Genomic DNA, 6,203 nt, shown 5'->3' with positions numbered 1-6,203 from the left:
TCCCCTATATATATTTTCAAAAATAGGGTCTCAAATTGTGCGCAGGACGTGAAAACAAAATTGTCAAATATCAGGGAAAAAAAGAAGTCTGCGTAAAAAATTCATAGCAGAAAATATGTGTGTGTGTGTGTGTGTGTGTGTGTGTGTGTGAAGGGGGAGGGGTTGTTGCCCCTCCTCCGCTACATAGCCTAGGTTATAAGTTCATTTGAATTCAATTCGGAGAACATTGAAATGGTTTTTTATTCAAAATGAAGTAATGGTCCAGAAGTTCCGAGCATATATTGATTTTTGTCTTGTTAAAGCTCTCTCATAGCTTTTTATCTAAACATCAAGTAATTCGTCTCTTTCTCTCTCTCTCTCTCTCTCTCTCCATTCTCCAATGCATGACAGCGTCCAAAGTGTTTCTTTCATGTAAATTGCGTTTCCATGTCTTTGTCTGTTACATATTTTTTTATGTATAACAATACATAAATTAATTGTGTCATTTGTTGTATCATGTATATCAGATGCAACTTAGTCAATTCATGTACAAGCTCTAACAATGATATTCCATCAGTTTTTTTATTCAATGTTTCATGCCGTCTAACCCCGTTTGAGACGAGACCCCATTGGCAAACGAAGCTGATGGGGTGCTATACCCCCTAACGAGTCCTCGTTTGAGAGGTGGGAGGATATGTATTTGCCCATTGCAAAATAACTTTCTGCTCAGGCGTGGCAAACCTGGAGGCCAAGCCAGGGTTTAATGACTACAACAGCTGTCATATTACGTAAGAGCATGATAAGGATATCTGCCTGTGGCAGACCATTCAGAGTGAACTCAGTTTTCTCTATTCTTTCTAAAGTTTTCAGTTTTATATTCTGTTGAGAAATTGTATGGTCATCCGTTTTAAATTTCGAACGAAAAAATTCGACCCATAAATAACGAAAATACAGGAATAAGAAGGAGAGCATTAAAACTGAATGTGTACACTCACACACACACACGTACACACACACGCACCATGGAGCTACATAGCCCATGCCAAAACCAAAACAATCTCCTCCTCTCGCGGGTGCCCCCCCCCCCCCCCCCTGTGGCGGTGACTGATGCTTAGATTAGGCCAGGGTCAAGAAACATGTGTTTTATATCTTTGGTTTTTAAGTCCTTGATTGCCAAGATATACACTGGCATTGTCTACAGGGGTGTAGCTTCTTCGAACGAGAGATTTGCCTCGTGTGTTCTTAATAACTCCGTACGTAAGTATCCCACGAGACAATCTAGCTGTATCCATCTACCAGGTCCTTTAAAGCGATTTTTTTTTTTTTTTTGCCCAAAATACTTTTGTTTATCGTGGACCCAAAATATGGAACTCCCCTCCTACTGAAATGAGAACTTCAATCAGTATTGGCACATTTAAAATCAAATTTAAAAAAAAAAATATTTAGTCGTTACTGAAATTTGATACAACAGACAATCTTCCTCTCAAATCAGTGTTTGTTTCCAATTCTCATATGCGGATCTTATTACACAAGCTATACTGAAATGCCGTATGCTCGTTAGCTTCCTCGTCTCATGACCCTTTGTTGTTTATTTTGTTCGGCTTTGCATGGATGTTCCTGTATTAGCGTGTGTTTGTTTGAATGTGTATGTCTATCTGTGTGTGCCATCTGGCCCCATTGCTTTACAAGTATAACTCTTCCTCTTATCTCTCCTGAATCGGAATGCCCATTCGTTTATTCGAATCTATACGCACATGTGCATAGACTTTCCCCCTTTTTTTACTCGGGAAACTTGCTAATTGAACAAGCTTTGCTTCTTATGCAAGTTCCCTCCATATTCGTTATTAAAGCTAGTGCTGTTTCAATAAAGTGATTTCATGAAGATAAAATTATTTGAAAAACACGTAGGTTCATACATGTTTGTAGTTACAGGTGTGTATGTATCATACTTTTGTTACACTATTGTCTGTATTTGCTTTGTGACACTCCAACCTTGTACAAATTGTTAATGTTCCACGTAACAATAAATTTGTATTATTTGGATATTGAAATAAATGAAATGAAATGTGTCTGTGTGCGTGTTGTGGAGGGATGTACCCTACAAGCATTGCTTTCTTGCATACTCGCCCATTTCAAGCATTTCCTTTGGGCCCCCGATTGGCTCTTTGCTTCCTGTAAAATTAGGTCTTTACAATTCTTCTAGAAAAGCACGCGTAAAGTTATTTTGTTCTTCAATTACAATGCAGATTTGTGACTCTTCATGGCAGATCACCATACTTTCTAAATGTTAATCTTTGTTGTGTGTGTGTGTGTGTGTGTGTGTGTTTTAATGGCATTATATCGCCATTAACATAGGATATGCAAATGTTATATGTACATGATGTATGAGGCTCTCATCTTCACAATATGCCCAGAGGCATGAATAGGGCATGCACACGATCATTCACACATGCGTAGTCAGTGTATAGGTGCACGATGTCTCCACGTGCAACACGTCCTCATTGGCCTCCACTAAAGCCTCAAATAACATCGTTTTCCTCAATGCCCCGCTCCTCACACCGTTATTAAAGTTTGAATGTGGTTTCGATGCCCGCTGGATAGTGAGTTCCATATTATATTTCCAAGATGATTGACCATGCAAATATCAGTGGGCAAAGTCCACGGTGATTCGTGTGGAATCGATTACTCTAGCGACCACTGTGTCCAATCAAGGTGCATCTGTTATTTTCATTTCATTTCATTTCTATTCAAATTTTTATATTTTCATATTTCTCACATATATCACAATAAAGTATATTGGTACGAAAATTATACAAGTCAAGATTTTGCACACAATTTGAAAATTATGTTTGAAATAAATATTTGAGGGAGAAAGATTTGCGGTGACACCATGTGTATGTAGTCCCTAACCGGATCGTTGTTTGGCAGAAGAGCCTAGAAAGAGGAGAAATGAAGAGGGAAGCGACATATGGGGGTTGTGAAGAGGGCAAAAAGTGAAGAGTGGGGGACAGTAATGGGCTAGAAGTTGAAGTTGCACTAGTAGAGACGGTAGAGAAAGGAACACAGAGAGTGGCAAGGAAGAATAGTGTGAGAATCAAGTAAGATGTTCGGACATCGTTAGAAGGGGAAAGGTGAAATAGAAGGGAAGAGGAAGAGGAAGGAGTTGAATGTTGGAGAATCATGGAGATAGGGGAGAGTAGTAAAGATTCATGAAACCAAGAGAAGAAACGAAGTCGGCGAACAGTGTGGCTATGGAAAGCGGAATCAGTGAAGAGTGGGAAGGGTAAGTAGAGGAGGGATGAGAATATGAAGAGTTTTCTTTGCAAAAACCGATAAGTCCATTTTTGAAGATTTTGAAGTATCGTCTCTGTCATAAAGTACAAAACAATACCTTTTAATGATATATTGGTCACTACATATAAAGGTACATCTTTGGAGTTATGGTCAAAAGAAGCACAAATTTTCTTATTACTCTCTTTATTTTTCTTGACCTTTAATCGCAAATATCTCCATTTGGCAAATATGGACTTATCGGTTTTTGAGAACAAACTCTTCATATGTTGAGAGAAGGGAGAGAGAGAGAGAGAGAGAGAGAGAGGGGAGGGGACAAAGAAAAGAAGAAAAGAACAAATTGAAATTCAAGACGTAAATTAGAGTGAGCTACTGTGGATCCTAGAAATAAATACTGAGGAGGAGAAAAAAAAATGGAGAGGAAAATTGATGAAAGTTAAATCCTGAAAAGGTTTCTGTGGTAGAAATGCAAAAATGAGTAATTAAATAAGGTTGACGTGTAGACTTGAGAAGAGCAGACAAGATAAATAATCTGTAAAATAAATGTGTAAGTCGATACTAGTGGTCCTGAGAAGGACCGTTGGGTTGTATGGAAGGAAGAAATAAAAAGAAAAAGAAGAAAGAGGAGAACAGAACAGAAAAGAAAAAAGAAAAAGATATGTAGCGTAGAAACAGACAAAAGTGTAAGAGAGAGACAGAGGAAAGAGAAAATGAAACACTGAGAAAAGGTGCTAGTGAAAGTAGAGCAAGATGTCTAGTTATAAGAATAACTAGGAGAACCGAGGAACTTAAAAACTTGGTTAGATGCCTTAACCATTTGTGTGTTGTTTCGCCCTGAGGCGAGTTCCGTTCTTATCAAGGGGAGTGCTAACCTTCTCTCCTTTTATACAACACAGATAATAAATATATACTACACATACAACACAAATAACTATTTGTATTAGATTATTATAATACTGTCCTCAACGGCCATGGCCGCTATATTCCAAAATGGCTGCTATTGTCATAATCATTTTGTTTTCAAAAATGGTAATTTCCGAACGAAAAGTTTAAAAATGTGTACATAAATTGAAAATCATGTTTAAAATCAAACAATATATCTAGATTGCATTAACTCTAGAAATTGTTCCTTCGCAAATTTTCAAGAAGAAAAAAAAAATTGCTAATAACGGCAATTGCAGCCATTTTCCAAAATGGCTGTCATAGATGTCATTTTTTTCCTGTATGAAGATGTCCTAATGCCGGAAGAAGACAATAAACATTTTTGCGCAAGTCGACAAATACATACAAAGAAGTTTAGACATTGAGCCATCATAAGCTGTATTCACAATGGCTATTTCACCTATTTGTCGAAATGGCTACAATACACTCTCTTTTTGTTTTTTGTCTTAAAAATTTGCTTAACTTCAGGAGAAGGCAGTAGAATACTCACAGAGACATTATATAATCTGAAACATGGTGTTAAAGAAATCATTTGAGGAACAACTAAAATAAAAAAGGCAAATGCTTAGCGATTATGTCTCACCAATGATGAATGCATATTTTAGGTGGTAAACTTGAAAAATTTCCGAAAAAGAGTAATACGAATATCCAGGGATAATGGCGCCATGTATTAACTCTGACAGTATCACCATATCATTGAATATATGGGACTATATGACGTGTATCTATTTTAAAATGTAACTTTCTAAATATTCTTAAGACAGATACGAAAAATGGCCTTTCAATTTACGAAAAAAGTTAATTTACTTGCCATGCTTCCATAAAAACACATACCTTTGATATCCATACTGCTAGCCGTCACACGCGAAATACTGCAATTAGAACTAAACTGAAAACATGCATTTAGAACCAACCCACATCAATGAAACTTTTTTTAAAATTTTGATTTCTTTGGACACCAGATTGCATTAGATGCAATGGCTATTTAGCAGTATGCTATTGCTTTCTCGTTCTGGAATAAGCAAATTAATAAAAAAAGGAGTGTGTGGAAGCCATTTTGACAAAGAGCTGCCATAACCGTTAGGGACGATGTTTAAATGGTGGCTGAATATTTTCATTTCAAAATTCAAATTCAAATTCAAACTTGAATTCATTTGAATGTCTTTTGTCAATTTGCACAGGAAATGTTTTTGTCTTCTTCTGGCATTATCATATTTTCAAGAAATAAATAGCATCTAGTGGCCATTTGGAAACTGCCTGCCATGGTCGTTGATGGTGCCATTTGTAATGACTCGTATATTATTTTCTTTTGAATATGATTTTCAACTTATGTACAAATGCCATTGATTTTCTTTCTGAAATTAGCATATCTTTCCACAAAAAAGCTGACATCCATAGCGGTCAGCATGGCCCTTGAGGGCGCCTTCTAAGAAAACCTTATACTTCAATTTATTTTGAGCATAATTTTCAACTTGTTTGCAAAGTCTTATTGACATTTCCTTCTGACATCCGCAAATTTTTGGAAAAAAAAGGTGGGGGAATCCATGGCAGCTGCTTTGAAACTTGGCTGCTATGGCTGTTGAGGGTGCACTTTTGAATGGCCTATTATCAAATTCAGTTTGAATGTAATTTTCCACCTTTGTGGAAATTATGATTGACGTCTGCAACACTTTACGAAAAAAAAATTCATGGTGGCCATTTTGAAAAAAAAAAATTCATGGTGGCCATTTTGAAAAAAAAAATGGCTGGAATGGCCATTGAGGGGGCAATGTGCAATGGCCCAATAAGTTTACTTTTGAATGTAATTTCCACCTGTTTGCAAAATTTCGTTGGCTTTCCCTTCTGATTTTAGTAAATCTTTTCGAAAATATAGCATTTATGGCGGCCATTTTGAAAAATGCCTGCCATGACCGTTGAGAGTACCACCACAAGTATGACATCGGGAGTACCTCAGGGAACAGTTCTTGGACCCCTCCTGTTCCTAGTCTTCA

General features: G+C 37.0%; 1 non-coding gene across 1 annotated transcript; it reads right to left on the bottom strand.

Annotated features, from left to right (window-relative positions):
- Nucleotides 1-4,058: 4,058 nt before the first annotated feature.
- LOC139727317 (U6atac minor spliceosomal RNA) lies at nt 4,059-4,164 on the bottom strand. The gene has a single exon (XR_011710744.1). It is a non-coding gene; the product is annotated as a U6atac minor spliceosomal RNA (small nuclear RNA).
- Nucleotides 4,165-6,203: the final 2,039 nt, after the last annotated feature.

Source organism: Diadema antillarum, unplaced genomic scaffold (assembly GCF_040938485.1).
Source record: "Diadema antillarum isolate AM-2024a unplaced genomic scaffold, OU_Dant_1.0 seq00000124_RagTag, whole genome shotgun sequence".
NCBI classification, from domain to species: Eukaryota; Metazoa; Echinodermata; class Echinoidea; order Diadematoida; family Diadematidae; genus Diadema; species Diadema antillarum.
The sequence above is the reverse complement of the archived record's forward strand: the minus strand, read 5'-3'. Positions and strand labels throughout refer to the sequence as shown.